Below are 21,341 nucleotides of genomic sequence, written 5' to 3'. Positions count from 1 at the left end.
GACAGAAGTCGTTATTTGACACATTTGCCATCTTCCCGTAACGTTTTCCTTGTCATTTCTACAATAATAGTTAAACGAACATTTGTTCGGCTGCTTGTCTCAGTGACAAACGCAGAAGTTATGAAGCAGATTCGCTTCACGGGACAAAGTGCTGCAGTCCTTGTTGTCGCTCAGTTTCCCTCGCATTTACAGCACCTCACAGCCATGCTGCAAATGCCCGTGACATGTTCTACATGGTACCAGCTTTGCTATCAACTGCAACTAGTATTTCATGCATCTCAACGAAGCTCCGAAACCCTCGAGTTGGTACACAATTCAAATGTCCTGCCCTATCGCACACTCGTTCTGCATCTCACTCACGCCTATTGCAGTTAAACCAGATGAAAATGCATATGATTTAAGATTATGGGAATTACACCAGGCGTAGACTGTAAATTTCACATGTGTCAAGATTACACACAAGAGCTTTGCACATCCGAGACGTAATCAAAAACTGGGCAGAGTCGAGGAGTGAGTCATCCCCCAAATGAGGAAGCCTTTCAGGCCCACCGCTGTGCCGCGCTGCCGTCACTATGCGTAATCCGGTTAGGGGTGTTCTATTGTCTTACAGCATGGATACTTACAATTGTTTTATAGTGTGACTTGCAAATAATGCAGGCAGCTTTTAGGATGATCCTTGAAGGGTCACCGAAAAGTGCGCACTGTGTCCTCCTGATCAACCCTTGGAACTTCCCAAACAGCTGAACATCAGTTTCCTAACCATAGAGGAAATCCTTCCACACCGCCGGAAAGAGCAAAAGTATCTTCTCTCCAGTGGGGCGTAAGTTTGTCTGCATGAGCACTCGAAAATTGAATTCATATCAGCAAGAGGCCACAATGGCTTTTGCCTCATCACACCCGGCTGGGGCATGATCATAAAGAAAGCTGTAGCATTGGAGCGACAGATAGACCCAACTGGCGCATGAGTTGTCAGCCGGCGTCGGCCAAATGGTCCCGTAGGTTGCTCGGACCGGGTTGGCAGTGAGGGGGGCACACATCTGTCACCGACGCAGCCACTCTGTAGTGGGGAGGGGGGAGAGTGCACACCAGATAAAACGGATTAATGAATATTCAAAGCAATTAAGTTGTTGTGAAAGATATGACAAGTGATTTTCCACTCCAGTGAAATGTGTAATTATTGTTTTCTAAATATGAACTGCAGCATAGTGTTACAGGATAGGCGTATACGGGAATCGTTGCGTTAGGCTCGTTAGTACATAACTCGTATGCGGCTCTAGTGCAGTTTCGGATGCGTACGGCAACGATGATGACTTTCGTAACCATTGAATTATTGATATTCATTGCCCTTAGATGGCACAACTGGGTGATAAATGATATCCGGTTTGATGGCTTTAAATGAATTATACATGTAAATTTTTACCATTGTTAGGTTTGCTTAGAGATTACGGAAAGTCTGTTTCTGGAGTATTGGAATTGATACTGTTAGTTATCCGTTTCGCTTAGGATAGTTCAGGATAGGGTCGTGCTTGTGACATATTTATAGAATGTCTAACGTACGCATATAATATCGGTTCTGAGGTTACAGTTTTTTTAATACTTTGCTTCATTAACCTACTATCCTGCCCATTAAAGAAAAAGAGTCCCATATGCATTGTTGTTAAAAAATTTTATTGTACCTATTGTATTTTATTGTGAATCACCTTCGATTTGTGCGTTACAAGTAACCTTTATTTAGAAAATTTCAAGAAAGAACAAAAAGTACCATCCGTAAAGCTCAATAAAAATGTAAATCTTGAACAGCGTATTTTTTGGCTATGATGTTTTTCAATATGGAACTCTTGTGCTTTAATGGGTTGTATACAGTGGCGTAGCCAGGGGGAGGGATTTAACCTCCCCCCCAAAAACCAAAATTAGTTGGATTTAAAAAAAATGATGCTGACTAATTTAATTAAATATTGCACAATAATAACTTTGGAAGTATATTGTCTGACCGCTACATTAAGAACCTATTGTTTTAAGCATCATGGGGACTTTATGAAAATTGTGGGAATTGCATCTTGTAACTCTTAGCAAAGGTTCCATAGTTATCAAATAATTTTGAGCTCGTTTTTGAAGCGATTCTCCGAAATATGGATTTAGAGACAATAATTCGAATGGAAAGTGCAGTTGGTGTTTATAAACATAAACTTGCTCACCGATATTTGCTAAAAATGTATTTTTTTTTGAGAATGTATAGAGTTGTGACAAAAACTTAGTGTGATTAACAACGACAATAATATTTTAGAAAGTAGAAGGAACAAGATGCAAAATGACGTTTTCCGCTTGTTTTAAGCGGATCAGGATCGGTTTTTATGGGCATTTAATTTTTTGTATTATCAAGTATATAAAAAACCTCTAAAAGTAGGGTTGCAAATAATTCCACTTACTTGAAATATTTTGAAATATATTCTAAGTAAGTGACTATTAATGATGTACACTTGAGTGTTAAATTGAATGGAGTAATAAATTTTAGTGTGCGAGGACTCGTTCTGGAGTTGTAAGCTTTAATAGTGAAGAAAAGTAAAATTACTGTTCGAAAACATTTTTTACGGTCACGATCACATTATTTCGAAATTGTCAACTTTGGATGTTTAGTATCTTTGAAGATTATTACAACATCTAAATAAATAATTTTGAGGGCCAAGAAATTATAAAACAAATTACTCTTCAAATAAATTTTGTTCGAGATTTCATGTCTTCAGCAAAGTTTTAAAAAATACAACTTTAATCAAATTTATTGAATGAAGCTGGCATAGTGTAGTTGGTTAGTCGAGTGTCTTGAACGCAGCTCAGCTGGGTTCGATTTCTAACCTCCGTAGAATGTTAGAAATTTTTCTAGCCTGAAAAAATAGCGAGAGGGCCCTAAGGTTAAAGTTTCTATAATCAAATTGAACAACAATCTTTGCGTAGGACATTCCATAACTAATTTTGTTGAAGACATGAATACTCTGTGTTTTCAGAATATCGAAATATATTAGACTATATGTGAAAGAAAACCTTCAAAATAAGTTTTTCTGATGTTACTGTAATTGATAAATCTCAACTGCTTTGTATAAACCATATAATTCACATTCTATTGAAGGTAGTCTCTGAAGTTTACAATAAAAAAAAGTTGAAAAGAACTGGCTTTAAGAAAATTTCTTAAATATCGTTCTATATCTCGATTAGGGTGGGGCAAAATTATCTCAGGATATACTAGATAGATTATGTAGTTCAGGATATACTGAAAAACTTTGCCGAAGGGTGTATGGTGTTGGAATGTCATTAAACGAAGTTATAGCTGTTCAAAGTTCGATAGATCGAATTAAATGCCGAAAATAAACCAACATAACATCATATATTTTAAATTTACCACATTGGTACTTTTGCATGAATTATTCAAAAGCCTTATCTCAATTTCATGGGCGTAGGTAGTTGAGGAATAGGGCGTAGTGAGGGGATTTCAACACATAGAAAATCGAACTAAAATATCTGAAATATTGTCTAGTTGGAATGTTCAGATGAATTATTTTATAACATTTGCACAATGACCTAAGCATAATAGTAACGATGAAACTGGTAAAATAAAAAAAAAACAGAATTCAATGTATGAGCTGGAAAATATTAATAAATTTAATAAAATTAAAAGCATGAATAAAATTAATAGAATTAATAAAATAAATAACATGAATAAAATTAATTAAATGAATAAAACAAGTGAAACGGACTAAATGAACGAATTAAATAAAACGAACTAAGTAAAAAATAAATTATGTTAATAAAAGGATAATTTTTTTTTATTTCAATTATAGAGGTTTTAACCTTAAGGTCCTTCGCCTCTTCGGGTTAGAAAAATCTCTTAGGAAAAATTTCTAACCCTATGTGCGGGGTCGGGACTCGAACCCAGGTGCGCTGCGTACAAGGCAATCGATTTACCAATACGCTACGCCCACTCCCAAGGATAAAATAAATTTAATTGAGCGATTATAAAATTATAAAATTATTGAGAAATTCCACTAAGATCCATCCAAAAATCTTTCACCTAAGTCATTTGTCATTTTGTCATGTGTCATTTTTCACAAAAAAAATTATGTTAAAAATTTGAATTGCAAAAAAAAAACCATTTTTGAAATTTATCATACATCGTCAACGAAAATCTAACGAGAAATGAAACATTTTGAATATAATTGCACAATGGAGTAGCATATTATAGGATGTTTGAAACAGAAGGTAAGTTGCTGTCAAACATTCAGGTCTAAAGCCATTTTGATCATCACTAGCTCGAAAAACTTCGAGACAGCTCTCAATTAAGTTATTCGATATTTATTGACGTCTCTCTTCCCTTTTATGGGCTGAAAGCATGATCGTGGATTTCTAGCAATCCATCTTAAGGTTCAAAGAACTTTCGGTGAGCGTCTAAACCATTTGAATGCTTGATAGTGTGCGTTGGAAAAAATGCGTTCAACTTTGTCACCGGTTTATCCACATAAAGAATTTATTAAACTCTAAAAGAAGAAAATCAGTCGATTTAGACTATCAGCATCCAAATTATGAAAAATAGTTGGTGGAAAAATAATTGACCGGGTGGAATGGTGCTTTTGAAAAAGTAACAGTGATTATTCGTCATACCACCACGTCATGTCCCGGGGCACGCAACACAATTGCGTAGTGAAAAAACCACAGCCACTTTTACAAAAGCACCATTCCGCATGGTCAAATGTTTTTCCGTCAACTATTTTTCATAATTTAAATTCTGATAGTCTAATAAATCGACTGATTTTCTTCTTTTAGAATTTAATGAATGCTTCATAGGATAAATCTGCGGCAAAGCTGTACACAATTTTTCTTACGTATACTACCAAGCGTTCAATTCTTACACATGCTCAAAGAAAGTAACTTGAGCCTTAAGATGGAAATATGCCACTGTCGAGTCACCAAAACGTGGATGTAATTTTTTAAAAGTTGTAGAGGAAATTCGCTGGGTCCAGAATTGAATAATGATTTAAACCAAGAAGAAACTCAGGTAATTATCATTCCATCAACATCGATAGCGTCCAGAGTTGTTTTGACTTGGATTAGACAAACCAGAACAAATCAATCATTTCCCTTGAAATTCCAGGACACCAGGACACAGTCTCTTAAAAACCAGCTCATGTCATGGGCAAACCAGGACATCCTATCTACGTCGGATTTAATAACGCAGGCAATTCGATAATATAGCTGCCTCGATTATGTATTTAGGCTTGCAACGAAAGAATTGGTTGGTGACTGACTGACAGCACGTGCAGCTACAACGGAGGTTGCGGACAACTTTATAACAGGCGTCTCGTCGACGATAGCGAAGTGCGCTTTGGTTGATTGCTGGGAGGAAAGAAATATTCAGGGAACGAATTATTATTCAAGCTTACATACTAACCTGAAATTAAAGTTCGGAAATTCCTTCACAACCTTCCAACGCATGTGTTGAACTACGTTGCTGTTAGTGCGATTGCATCGGAACGTACCATATGACATTGTTTATTAAAAATACCTCCTCCAGTGCATTAGTTTTGAAGATCGAATCTTTTATTAAAATTTTTTTATTTTTTGAATTGGTAATTAGGTTTGATCAAGGAGTTTTTTTGAAAAAGTTATAACAGATTTGTAGAACCAAAGTTTGTCAAATCGTTGTAGCTTCTCGAAAGACTATATCGATGGTATATAAATATTTGAATTTATAAATTTTAATATAATATAATAGTAAAATTTCCTGATTACAAAACAATTTGAAAGTGTTTCAATAAACCATACGAAGTAAAAATTCACACGACATTTGATAAAAATTGAATTACGTGTCGTTTCAATGCAAAGTATAGACTGTTGTAACTTTAGTTCCGCACATCCAATAAAAGAAGTTGGAGGCTTTTTAGAAAAGTGTTTTTGAATAAAATAAGAATCTGGAACATAAATTTGAACAATATTGTAATTTTTGATAACATTAAAAATAGGAATTTTTGGTGACGTTACAACACAGAAACAATCAAAACTTCCACTAGTTTAAAAAATATTAGTGGTCAAATAGTGGTGAAATTTTTTCTAGTTTAATTATTCTACACTTAATAACGAACAAATTCCTTTAAACAGTTAAAAATTTCGATAATAGTTTCATGAAATAGAACTTTTTTAGAAGTCACTAACACCATTTTTCAACTATTTGTCGAAATGTCAATAATTGGAATACATAACTTTTAAATGGTTTCGAATCGAGAAAATATATTTATAAAATAAGACAAAACAAAAACGTCCTTCTGGTGTACAAGCCCGCGGAATGTGTCAATAGACATTTCCACAATTATATTGTATATTATCTGTTTTAAGTTTATAACTGATTCGCTTTAGAATACCTATCCGTCTTTCAATTTCATTGCTTTCGTTTTTTTTACTCTTAAAATTGCCGATAATAGCCAACAAAATCGATGCAGTACAATTATATTCAACATAATCATCAGCTATTGGATGAATGAGAATGGCACAATTGCACCATTTTTTTCGCCAAGATCGTGCGTCCTATTAATTGCGCCTAAATCGTTAAATTTGGATCAATGACGTCTTTGGAAGATTTTTTTGGAACTATAAACCCTTTCATATGGTGTTGTTGTTTTAATGATTATTCTCCCTAAAAGTGAGATATATTTATTAACTTTCTTGCAAGCGCATATATCAAAATTACGTCTGCAAAGTCGTAGAGCAAGCCTTTACCAACAACTTTTCTGAAGACACCAAGTCTTTATATTTAATATCTTCAAAATTGTGGCTGGTTGTTTGTGAATGATGCCTTTAAAGCCAATTCAACGATATAACTTTTGAAATATCATTCTTACAAGTTCGAGATGTTCAGTAAAAAGCTATAAATTATTTCAGCTTTCAATATTACTTATCTTAACTTATCTCGTGTATTTTCAAAGTAATTTGACATTTTTTTTAAATAAAGTGTTTTCAAATGGTGATTGGTTGTTAACGGGAAAACGGTTGAGTTTAGGCAGAGAAGAGAAGGGCCACTCAAAATCAAAACTTCTCACAATTCCTTTTAAAATCACTAGCGGTACGTGGTGTCGAAGCCCTGCAAAATACATTGTTAATCAACACATTAGTGCAAAATTATATTACGTTACTGGTATAAAATATCTAGTAAATTCATCCCCGATAATCCGACAAGTGGTCAGAATATGTTCTACCAAATAAAAATTGTCATGCAATAATTAACCCATCTTTCAAACATTGACTCTTTTTCCATCGAAAAACGAAAGTTTTAATGTTGAAGTATGTAAGCATACATTTACGTTTAAATATCGAAACTTTTGACTGCACAGTTAATTCTTAGCGCACTGCCCAAGAAAGATTTTCAATGGATATCTTCCCAATGGTTATTGTGTGTCCTTTCTTTTGAGAACATTAAATCAAGCAAGGACATTAAATTTAAACACAAACAGCATTTTGTTAGCCAGCCATTTTCCTTTTCCAGGATTTGATATAATTTTTTTGGTCCTTATACTACCCATGATCGCATAGTTGTCCCGTTTTCTATGGGAGTTCCTATCTTTATGGGACTGATATGCGATCACAGGCAGTATACAAGTGGAGGAAATTAGTTTATAATTATTTTCAATCTTTAATATTGGAAGCTGCTTTGTATAAATTCTCATGAGTATCTTTTCAAGGATTTAACGTCGCATTTCAATTTTTACCAAATGTCACCAAGGTCTGTAAACCATGACAATCGTTCTGACTACTCACCAGTGCTGCCACAATTAAACCTGTACTGGGAGTTGAAAATTCTTCGTATTCTGTACCAACACAATGACAAACAGAATCATTTTATATAATTATTTATCATTCGAGATAGTGATATACTGAGTTGGTGCTGATGCTAATATTTGGCTGCGAAAAACCAAAAAAATCAGACTCGGAATCAGTAGTTTCATTTGCGATGAAATTTCATCAGAAACCAGTCAAAACTACGGAGTGTTCTACTAAAATTTCCGAAAATCTATAAAAATTGAAATATTTCCAAAAATCTGTGGAAATCGGTGAAATTTTCATGAAAATGTTAAAAATCTGTCTTCTGAAAAAAAGAAGCTGTGACCAAAAATCAGGCTATCTATTAGACGTTTGTTTGACAACTCAGTGTAACAAGTTTGTTTTGCTTTACTCCTGCAAACACAAAAATCTTTCATTAGTTCCGATTCGTTTGATGTTGGATCGAATCAACGGTTTTGTCGGACGTTGTGCCCAGCAAAGCGGAGTAACGTCAGAAGAAACAATCAAGAAATAATCAGCTGATCCAACACGTCTCATGGATTACCTAATTGTTAAATAAATCTATGACATTAAAGAAAAATTTGTGAATGAGCAACCCTGGCTGGGGCTTGTATTGACATTTGGATGCGACATGTGACAAACTTGTATTCAGCAAATTAAATGAAGCCTATGGGTGCTTACAGAGTGGCGGCGAGAAACTAAGCTGGGGCTAGGGCTGACATTAGAATGCGAAAAACCTGCTTGCTGCAAACCAAAGGGATGATGTCAGAGTGAAAGCCGAGCGGATCTGCACCGGCTACCTGCTTTTACACTGACAGGTTCCATTTGATATACTGCAAGCAGGTTTCTGGCATCTCGCATCCTACTGTCAGTACCACCCAAGTAACCCATAAACATTACAACGTAGCTAATATTTGCTTTAGATCCACATATAATGCTGTCTTGAAGAGCCGTGAAGCTTGATATTATGCTGGTATTATGCCAGAAAAGGAGAAATATAGTTCTATTGCTGTGCATAGATTGACAGCTCGTTTCTGCAGTACTAATGCTATTAGCATTAGCTTCAGTTGGCTGTCATTGTCCGCCATGGTTTTAAAATCATTTCTTATGTTTCCTTTCGGTATGATGAGTAAAAGGGAAAAATTTTAAAATAAAATGTTCTGTTTAAAACCGTAATTGACTCTCTTCTTATGTATTGTAATGAATATCCTTAATGTGTTTTCGTTCTCACATGATATGAATGTTTCACGAAAAGTTTCACGTTTGCTCCCTAGACTATATTGCATAACGTTTGCTAATTTTACCAAAAATTACTCAATAATTTCTAAGTCGCAAGAGATTGACCGATGCTCTCTTCTGGAAAGATATGTATCTTAATGATACGTCTTCAGTAAAACTGTTTGCGAAACAAGTTGTTTGACACTTCTGAATACTTTATCTCATTTGTCATACTTTGAAAGAAATTATAGCAAATATCTCACATCAAGGGGGATTAATCATTATAACTATATTGTCAAAATAAAGGTCCTGGACCATCACAAAACATCCCAGAAGACATCATTGCTGTACATTGTGCACTAGATCGATTAAAACAGATTTTAGGGGTGGGCGTAGCGTAGTCGGTAAATCGATTGCCTTGTACGCAGCGCACCTTGGTTCGAGTCCCGACCCCGCACATAGGGGTAGAAATTTTTCATAAGAGATTTTTCTATCCCGAAGAGGCGAATGACCTTAAGGTCTATAATCGAAATAAAAAAAAACAGGTTTTCTAGAGATTTTTGTACATACAAGGTGACAATTTGTTACATTGTGGGAGGAGTAGTCAATTTTCGGCAACTTTTACGTTACGTAATTTATGAATGTGTGGCGGTTCACTCTTGGTGTGATAAATTAGCAGCGGGAATAAGTCTCAAAGTAGTTTTACTAAACGCAGCTAAGTACATAGATAAGTTAGATGTACCTAAATCCTTTTCTAAGGGATGACAGTTATACTGACGTATATGCTGTTATCCGTAACGCGTACGGTAACTACACTACCGACGGAGAGATGACTGTCAGGTTTTCCTGAGCGCCCATTAGAAAATTGACTCCCCCTCCCCCCATGTAACAAAATGTCACAACTTTCTCAAGACGCAAAACGGTACAAATGTCCCTCAACATGTAGGGTTACAGTGACACCTATTTAACCTAGATAACAAGCAAAACACCACAACTAAAGCAATTCACGTAAGTTGTACACAACATTGTTAACCAAGTTTGCTTGCGAGATAATGGACGATGATACATACGACAAGGCGGATTTCAAGAAACTCCCAGGTCAAGAGCTATATAGGCCTACCGGAAAAGGAAAGATTCAAAGTAAGTTTCAGCAAAAGATGTCAAGTTTCTGAAAATTACTTAGTTTGGCTGGCGATACGCACATGTGGCCTGAAATATGGAAGGTTCGTAATAACTGGCCCTGCCAATAAAGACGTCAAGGAATGTTTGCAAAATAATTTATTAACTTTTTTTAGGAAACACAGTTGTTCTGTAGTGTTTTGATCAGTTTTTTATCTGTCACTACCGGAAAATGGCTCCATCAACGTGTAAATTGTACCCATGGATAAAACCCTTCTAAACTCCCCAGAGTTGCGCCTAACCAGAACGTCAAGAAAACTCAGGAAATAGTGGGAAATGAGAAACAATTTTTAGTTAATGGGCAGTTGCACAAAATATTTTCTTATATCGATTTTAGAGGTTTAAACCTTATGGTGATTCGCCCTTTTTGGGTTAGAAAAATCTCTTTAGAAAAAATCTTTAACCCTATGTGCGGGGTTGGGAATCGAACCCAGGTGAGCTACTTCAATAAGGAATCAGAATATATTGGCTTAAATGGCACGTTCCCCGTATGTAGTCAGGGATTTGTGCCTTGCCGTGTGTTTTCATCATTTCCTGAGCGGAAGGAAAGAACAAGGAGGTGTGGGGAAGTAGAATTGGAAGGATGGGAAAAATAACAGCACAAAACAAAAATAAACAACAGGAAAGTTAAACTCACAAGTAGTTCAACTTGCCTGCGAATAAGCCTAAAGCTCTTTACCACATTGGATAAGAAACTTTAGTATGCCTCTTAGTTTCAGTCGTCCAAACATGGTTTCGTCTATATAAGGACGGCTGAAGACTCGAAATCGCAATTGCGCTATCGCTGGACAGTTGCTTATCAGATGATATGAGATCACATGAAAAAGACTCAGCGCGCTGAATAGTTGCCATGGGATAATTGAGTTTGCAGTGGCCGGTTAAAGCCCTGGTCAGCATGCCGCAGAGGAGTTTCGAAAAATATAGGAGATTTTTCGAAACCACTGGGCATGGTTGTTCTAGAAACGCTTTTGTTTGGCGACACGTTTGTAGATTTTTCCAATAAATGCGGTGCTCGGGCGAAGCCCAGGACCGTATTTTTTCCCTTATCCAACTTGCCGAAATTGGCAGCGCGGGCTCAGGACCAACGAAGTCAATCGCTGAGCCTGCCCTGGCCATTTCGTCAGCCCATCATTTCCAGTAATACCGCAATGTCCGGCACTCAGACAAGGTAGATAGTATTGACAATGCTTAGTTCTTCAATTTGGGTTCGGCACGCGATGACTAGCTTGGACCGGGATTTGTCTGAGCTAAGGGCCTTGATTGCAGCCTGACTATCGGAGCAGAAGTTTATAACTCTGCCGGACAAACTCAGTTGAAGGGCCGATTGCACCCCGCACATAATCGCAAAGATTTCTGCTTGGAATATCTACCTAGTGAGTGAGATTGTTCCAATCTCATTTCATGATAGTAGACACCAGCACGTCCCTCCATCAGAGAACCGTCAGTGTAACAGACCACTTGCGTTTGTTGTTGTCTTTCCATAAAGCCAGACAACCACTCCTCTCGAGAGGGAATCTTCACATGGAATGTCCTGTAAGGAAAACTACATGTGAGTGTAATATCGCTGGGAGCAAAAATACCTTCACCCCATGTAACCATTTTTGACCACAATCGTGTATGACTGGTAGCAAGATCAACATGATTACCATTCTAAAGCCCAGTAACCTGCAGTCTGTATGCACATGACAGTGCTTCTTGTTTGAGGTGTATGTGTAATGGTTTGATATTTAGAAGTGCCTCAATAGCAGCTGTCGGAGTTGTGGTGAAAGCACCAGTCAACGCCATAAGCGCCATTCTTTGCAAATGGTTTAGCTTTGACTGGACTGTCACCACCTCTCCCCTCTGCCACCACACAAGGCATCCGTATGACAGTATTGGACGTACAATTGTCGTGTAAATCCAATAGATGTATTTAGGTTTGAGACCCCAGGTCTTTCCAAAAGTTCGTCTGCACTGCCCGAAGGCCAGTTCTTGACTCTGAACTCAATGTGAGCAGACCAATTCAGTTTGGAATCCAACATGACTCCAACGTATTTGACTTGATCTGCACACTATGTGCGGGGTTGGGGATCAAACCCAGGTGAGCTACTTACAAGGCAATTTATTTATCAACTACGCTATGCCGGCCTCCTAGGCACAAAATCTGATGCAAGGTGTGAAACGTAAAGTCCGAAAGCTGGCAATCTGTTTTTTTGTTATTAGGTATTCATTGAACTGCAAAGAGGAATACAGTTGGTTCATTTATATATCAACGTAATCAGCGTGCACCTTATCATTTTTACCGTTCTATCGGTTAACGTTCGTTGAATAATTAGTTTTGTCCCATATAAATATGATTAACATTTTCTGAACATTCCCTCGTCTCTCTTTATAAAATGTTTCACATTAAAGCTGAAATCTTTGCGTAATTTGAGTAAAATTTTCTTTCAATATTTTCAAACTCTTGGTTTCTGAACAAATAAACTAACAGTTGTATTAACTCGAAGTGCCAGCCGCCCGAATGGACCAGCTTTTCATCAATTTCTGTCGTCTGAAAGGATTCATTTCCATGTGTCACTAACGTGTTTCTCGTACGGGCTTCCTGTTTTGTTTTATTTTTTGTTTCGCTTGATGCTCCGCCTCTGGTCTAAACAGCTATACGAATCCCTATACCGATGATGCGATGCGGTGTAAGCAGTTGGCCTCGATGAGGTCCCTTTTTTAGATATTTGGTGGTTAGTTTCCTGCGGTACTTCTGAAGTCCGGCACAATGAACAACGGACTGCCCCGTCAACAGTCGGCAGTGTGGAAAACGGTGTTGGCTTGTTGGAAATTGTTGGAATGAATGCTTTTTGCTTGTGAAATTTCATCTCCTCGCCACTAAACCAGGAGTTGGTCGTTTTCAAACATCACACATGTGTGTCCACTTGAGCGAAATGAATTTTTCACCTAGGAAAAGCAGTGCAATCACATGCAATCATTTTTGATAGGTATAGTGCTATATATCTTTAGATTTGGAGCTATAAAGTTGAAGGCAGTTCAGATATCACGTGGACAAAAATTCGTCAATTGACTCCTTCTTGCTCCATGGATAAGCGTCGGAAATTATTTATCTCATCTCATCCCAAATAATTAAATGAAATAACGTCGGTTCTGACGGTAAAGAGGGACAAGTCAGTCTTTGCCAGGAGACATGCTGGTAAACTTGAGTGATTCGTCGTTATGCTGCCTAAGCTCGACCCTCATCAGCAGAAGACTAAAGTTAAGCCCGTAAGGTATTAATCCTGTTCTAATGACCCAGCCACTTCTAGTTTACCGATCTGTATACTTCACATCCTTGCTCTCACTTGAGTACTATGGCTCCAATATCCATAATTTTTCCTACCCAGTAATCTCTAGCTAATTGAATGTCGATAAAACGTAAAAAAAATAAAATAACGTTTGTGTAAATAATTGTGTCTTGATGTAGATTATTCAATAATTTTGAGGGGAATTCAACAATAAATCGAAAGAAATAAGAATAAAACATATCGAAAGCATTTAAAAAATGGCAAATTACACAAAACTTTCGATTTGGCAAGGAGTTTGCAGCTACGGATTCTAGATTATCATCATATTTAATGTAATTTTGTCCACAGTTTGCATGGGAGCACAAGACTAAATTTCGTTCTAATTCGACCAACTAGAACTATCATAAGCTATCAATTTGTAAATTGTATACAGAGCACAATCCAAAGAAGTGAAACAACTGTTTACCTATCGATAATGGATGTGCTTATACGGTGAAACAAACCACTCCGCAAAATATGTCGAGCTCCTTTCCTTGGAACCAAGTAGAACTAGAGAGAAGGGTAATGAGCCTATTTTAGCCATGTTTCTATTATCACCTTATCCATTTGAAGCCGTTGGGTAGAGCAGCGTATGTCATCTTTGTTCTACGCATTCGGTCAAATAGTAGGACGACAATTACGGCACTCGATACGAGTTTTCGTTGCGTTCATACACGAGTATTTCATCGTTTTCAGGACATTTGAGTTATAAGATTGAATGTTAACAACGAAGCAAAGCTATTGATTAATAGGGTGAAAATAGGCACGTTGCTCTATTAGCTTTGGATATTTTATTCCTCCCTGAGTTAGAGACAATTGCATGCGTACAGCTAGCTGCAGTTTTGAACAAAGATTCCTTTCCCGAAACAGGTTCTAAAATAGAGCAATTACTCAAAGACAAATGACACCACTAGGTGGATCAAGATAGGTTTTCATTATTCTTTCATTTCATTGTACATTCCAGCTGATAAAACCGGCAGGATATTGCAACCACTTTCGGTTTGGTAGTCGCTTGTTGTAGAAAGCCAGTGATGAACTCTGAAGCGTTTGTAATGCATTTTAACCGCCTCTTATCAGGTATGTGTCAATTATCATAGTTCGCAACTGGTTCTAATATATATTTGAATACCTGCCGCTGCAAAATAGCACAAACGATGACCTTCCACTGCAACCCTGTCCATTCCGGTTGGCCAACAAGTTCTCCCTTTGGTCTCCCGTTGTGCCGGATGAGAAGGCACGGCGCACAGTGGGACGAGCCCGGACTTAAGTCCATATATGAAGGTTATGCGATATTCTCGCTAGTATTTTTTTCGTATCAGCTGAGCCATCAGAGACATTTTCGCGAGATTTTAGGTGATTTGAATGCAAAATGAATTTTTGACAGCTTTTTGAAAGGCATAACGCAAGTATTTTTAGCATTATTTGACCATAGGAACTACATACGGTTATTCTCGTTTTTCAAAGAAACGGTTGATTTTATGAATTGCCTTACTTCACCAAAATTATCCGTGTGATAAAATTACATCGTAAAATCGCCAAAAATAAGTCACTAGTTGGTTTGGTTAGTGTTAAGATAACTGTTTGTCATGAATTTTTATTGAATTCGAACTTCTAAAGCGAAAACAACAACGACGCCCGTGAATGCCCGCGATCACACTATGCTGATTCGAAAGCTTTTCATTTTCTCTTTAAAATGAGCCTATGCTAGTTTTGCGAAAACTTGCGATAAGTAGTCAAAATTTGAAAAAACTGTGAATGGAGACGCATGGTTATTACTGATATTTAATTTTAATATTCATTTTATGACTAGAATAATGACACTAATTTATGCACAACTTTCAAATAGCATTTAGAGCATGATCTACAAGGGTTTTACTAGTGATCAAGAGTAAGGAGCCGAGTGGGAAGTATGGTTTTTAAGTGGGAAAGGAATTAAGAATGTTTAAAATTCAGTAAATATTTTCAACCATCTGAAATGTGTCATAAAATGTTTCATGAACTATTTTTGCTAACTTACGCAATAACTGTCAAATTGAGTGAACATAGTTGAATTCTAGTTATTTGGTGAGACTATTTTTTCCGAGTTTGCATAGCACTGATATAGCTTAAGGGTATGCGATATTATCCAAATAAAATAAGACCATTTTCAAATGAGCCATATACGCGAAAAAAGGATTTTGGATTTATTTTAATTTAAGGTATGAAATAAGCAATCTAAGCAACTTAAAACACACCAGCGAAAACAAAATCGTTAACCATCTTGTTGATTAGTGAATGTAAATCAATATTCCACTAAGACGCTCAAAATGTTTGTTTTGAAAATGAAAAAAATGTAGTTTTCATACCAAGTAACCCACTAATGAATTAAACGTTCCAAAATTAGTCGATCACATCTTATTTGATCCTTAAAAATAATATAGTCATTTCTAAAGCGCATAATGAGATGTCAATCAATTCGTTTCAATACGAAAAATAAATTCCAAAATTACAATTGAAAGAAATCTTTATAGAAGACAAAATATTTACTTTTGAGCCACTCTAATAATTGGTGAAGTTAATTTCTATTTTCTATAACCAACATAGGAATTCAACGCACAAAAATGTCTCTAAAAAATTTTGAACTTTCACAACAAAATAATTATTTTTGAGCCACCCTAATGTATAATGATTTTTTTTGCAAATGTTAATATCAAAAACAATTTAGCACACGAAAATTAATATACACAAATTTTAAGAACGATTCAGGAAAAAAAAATATTTTTGAGACACCCTAATGAATAGTAAAGGTTCATTTTTGAAATGTTTTAATATCGAAAACGAATTCAGCGTACCAAAATTACATAAAAACGTCCTATATGAACCGATACGGAAAAGTTTGGACTTTAGTCCACCTTTTGTTCTAAGTCGTGCCACTGTGCGGCGTGCTTTCAAGGATGCAAACCGCCACCATCCACCTCTACACCAGCCAGTTCAGTGCACATGCACACTGTACCGTAGCATCCATAGCCTACTGTGCATTCGGTCCCTCTTGTGGTGGTGCCCTGCGTCGCTCGCTAGGGTGTGGGGGGAAGTCGGAGAAGAATGCTTGCACATGTGGAACCGATTCGTGTGCTTGCTGCTACCGGCTGGGTTGCTCGCTGTCCGTGTCGCAACTTTGGTGGACGACTGTTGCCGGAAAGTTGAGCCAGCATTTCACATTTTCCCCACCCATTCGCCACATAGTCAGTCATTTATTCGAAAAACTAACTGCATTATTATGCTGGAAATAGAAAATTACGCTTTTGCTTACAAAGGATCGGTAGGAGCGTGTGTTTTGGCGAGTGCGAGGACGGATGCTTGGGATCGTAAATATATGTGTGAGCATTGCTGGTGGTGGTATGTGTGTTTCTATTATATGCAGTCGACTGGCAGTAGCACCACGTCACTTTAGTTTAAGTGCCATTTTTCTGCTACATTGATTCAATTATTCCGAAATAAAAAGGAGAACACTAGCACTCCCTGCAGCCTTTTGTGTTGCCACTCATGGCAAGTGAGGAATTTCATCAGGGACAAAAATTAATTTCAAATTGCATAATTTAGTTTAATTGGGCCGTTTTTTCCGACACCGAACTTGAAATTCATCCCTGAATGGACCTTTTCGGCTGCTGAACGAGTTAGAAGCTAATTAAGGAGAAATTAAATCAACAGATAAAATTTTTCGCATATTTGGCATGTGGAATTGTATGGGATGAATTTTATCACTGATAGCGGCTAACGTGACCTAAAGGTGGATTTCAGCTATGTTGCAGGAATAGTAATACTGCCAAATTTATTAAAGGAATTTAGAACGATTGAAACGATTCAAGAGTCTTTACTCCACAATGAAATGAGGTCTAAAATACCAAAGCAATTTACACGCAGTTGATGTTTCCGCGTGCGAATATGTGAAACAAAATCCATAGTGAATATTTTATGTGGCGTGTGTTCTGTAGCCTCGTCTGTGGACAGCTTAAATATAATTATGAATACACAACTCACAGTAGGTGTGTGTGTTAACCTTCCTATCTCCCACTAGCTGGTAGTGATTTACAGAAAAAAGATGTTTGCATGTATTTAAACATTCATGCAAATAACTTGGTTCACGGATTTAGGAAGGTGTTAGCTCAATTGACTTTCCGATGACCCATTTCGTGTACAGTGCCAGACATGTTCCGAGGTCATCGTTCCATCAACTAGCCCCGCCTTACTGTAATGTTTGTATCAATTGGATTATAACATTACAGTAAAACTTTCGATTCCATTCAAGCAGGAAATCGACGCGTATTTAGTATATTGGTTCAATTTGTATATATATATATATATATATATATATATATATATATATATATATATATATATATATATATATATATATATATATATATATATATATATATATATATATATATATATATATATATATATATATATATATATATATATATATATATATATATATATATATATATATATATATATATATATATATATATATATATATATATATATATATATATATATATATATATATATATATATATATATATATATATATATATATATATATATATATATATAACTTCACACATGTGTACTAGAAAACTTACCATTTTTGCAGTTTTCTACCTTCATTCCTATCTCCCATTTATGTCTCCTTTGACTCTCATCCACATTTCTTGAATTCCTGCTTATTTAAGAAAGAAAAGGGGAAAAATAAAAAAAGAACCGATAGACTCCGTGTTTTCCTCAGTGCTTCCGTTTCTCTTAGTCTGGTGTCACTGCCTGTTGGACTTGTGTAAGTTGTTCCATTGGAGATCTCCAAGGAGCTGTAATTGGAGGAAGATCTGACTTCTATCTAGAAGAATCAGTTTTTCACATTAATAGATTATATGTGTGCTCTACAAAACAATCCCGTGTATAATGCAACCATTTTTTGAACATTTATATGTACATATACATAGGGTTCGTCGCGGTTGCGGTAATTACCGCAACCGCGTGGTATTTACCGCACCCGCACCGCAAAATCTGCGGTGCGGTGAGACACTTTTTTCCGCAGATGCGGTGCGGGAAAGAGCTTTTACCGCGCGGTATTACCACAACCTAGGGTTCGTCGCGGTTGCGGTAATTACCGCAACCGCGCGGCATTTACTGCACCCGCACCGCAAAAACTGCGGTGCGGTGAGACACCTTTTCCCGCGGATGCGGTGCGGGAAATGAGCCCTTACCGCGCGGTATTACCGCAACCGCACTTAAAAAAAATGATAAAGTCTGCATTAAAAAGTGAATTAAAACTGACTTTTACCATTAGAGAAGGACGCAACTAGATTAATTTTCTGAACGAATGCTTAGCAATGTCATTATTAGGAACAGCTCTTTGTCAGAACGTTCGAGTTTTATTTATTAACCTACAATGGAGAAACATGATGATAATTGCTCTAATTTCTTTTGACTTGACAATGATTTGAAAAGAAATCCGAATATAATCTGTATTCGACCTATCGCTACTTGATTTTTTACATTTTGGTCATTCTAATGTGAGAAAACATACTAAGAAATAAAATCTATAAGCTGTGTCCAATATAATTTGGCACTATTATTTTTACGACTTATTTTGAAAACTATTTATTTTATACTTCAAAGAAAAAAATTACAAACGAACCTTTTCAAATACATAAAACGCAAAATTCAATCATTGAAAAACAATTGAATTTTACTGTCAAATCCAATTACAAAATGCATCATTTCTCCTTATTCCTCTTGGCAATCGTGGAATAATGAATCGTTTCCGATGACATTTTCTCAACTGTGAATTTTGATTAATTTGGAGAACTTAAAGATGAAATAATAATACCAAGACTTAAAAACAATCCAAAGAATGTCATTATCATCATCAAACCAACGACATCAAACAAAACAAATTTGGAGGATTTTTTTTTTCGCGTGCGTTTATTGTTCGTCCAACTGGGAATATTTTCTACCAAATAAACAAATAATATTTTTCAGTTAGGAGTATTTTGTAACTTTTTGAAAGTAATGCTTTCGAAGTTAATGTAGGGCATTGCAATTTTTTTTTTGTGTTTCTCAAAGTCTCCTTCAAGGTCTCCCTTCATATTGTGACAAGTGTCAAAGTTAGCCCAGATGCTAAATTTTGTCATAATTTGGACAGTGTTTGCCTTAGTTGAAAATTTATCTCGAAACTTTAACGTAGGGGTTAGATATTTTTACATAGAATCTGTATACAAAGTTTAAAAGAAATCGGTTTTTGAATGGCAGGTAACACCGAAAATCATATTTTTCCAGAGACGTTACACAAAAAGCTTCGTCACCGAGTCGTTTGTCGATATTTTTGCATGGAAAAATGTTACAGCATATTATTGAAATGATACACTATAATGTACAAAAGTTTTGATCAGTTCGCTTCACGCAAAGTTTAAAAATATCGAGAAAAAGTGTTTTTTTCACGCCAAAACCCTTACCGCTCTTAATATAACTTGCAAAGTTGAATATTTTCATAAATGTTCCATTCTGAGGAGTCCGTCAAAGGTTATTTTAGTGAAAATAAGAATAACATTTTACTATATGGCTATACAAAACAAATGAATAATTTTTCAGCGCAATTTTTAAAATACATGATTTTTACCGCATTTACCGCATTACCGCGCGGTGCGGTGCGGTAAATGCAATGCGGTTGCGGTAAGCGGTGCGGTTTTAACATTTCTTTGCGGTTGCGGTGCGGGCTATCCATTTACCGCCCACATCCGCACCGCGACGAACCCTACCACAACCGCACCGCAAAAAAGAAATTGATAAAGTGATAATTTTGATTATTCTAATTTGATAAACAGATTGCTATAATGAAAGAAAATTTAGCTGTGTCCGAAATATTTTGACGCTATTATTTTTACGACATATTTTGGACTAGTTATTTTATACTTCTAAGTAAAACTTCACAAACTAACCATTTCAAATACATAAAATGCAAGATCCAAATAGAGGCAAAATTATTATATCATTTAAAAACAATAAATTTTTACTCTTAAATCCAATTTAAAAGTGCATCACTTCTCTCGATTTCTGTTGGAAACCGTGGAATTATGAACCGTTTTCGATATCAATTTTTCAATTGTGAATTTCGACTAATTTAAAGGAATTAGAGATGAACTAATTATGCTGGGACTTAAACACAACCCAAAGAATATAATTATCTTCATCAAACCAAACGAATTTGGAGTAATTGGCAGGAAAGGATACAAATGTATGAAAGCGTCCAAAATAAGGCGGGGTCCAAATTAGGATGATTATTCTATCTTCTTTGATTGCTGTGTAAATTCAATGTGATCAATCAATTTTATTGGACTCTTTCTCAAAAAGTATGCTACATAACTTTTTTTCGAGTACTTCCATTCAAATTTACTATAATTTTCTGCCAAATTAAGTCCTAATATTTTTCAATTAAGACTATTTTGTAACTTTTATGAAGTTTTTTTTTACCAAATACCACATAGTTTAACTCCCGTTCACTTCAATTAAAGTTTTTGCCATTGGCTCTTTGGGAAAATATTAGAGGAAAATACATTAAATGCTAGAACTTTTGAACTAGCCTTTAGAAAATTACACTTCATACGTTTTTGAAGGGAGCAATCTTAATTTTTGAACGATAGTACATCTGTTTCTTGAAGAATGCGGAAGTTAGAGTTTTGGGATATTTTGTCCGTAAAACCCCCTATTTTTTAAAATCATTTCTGCTGTATGCTACAAATCATACATTTTTTGCAGTTTTTTTAGTGTTCAATAATTCTGTAC

Source organism: Topomyia yanbarensis, chromosome 2 (assembly GCF_030247195.1).
Source record: "Topomyia yanbarensis strain Yona2022 chromosome 2, ASM3024719v1, whole genome shotgun sequence".
In the NCBI taxonomy this organism is placed as follows: Eukaryota; Metazoa; Arthropoda; class Insecta; order Diptera; family Culicidae; genus Topomyia; species Topomyia yanbarensis.
Note: the sequence above shows the minus strand (reverse complement) of the source record.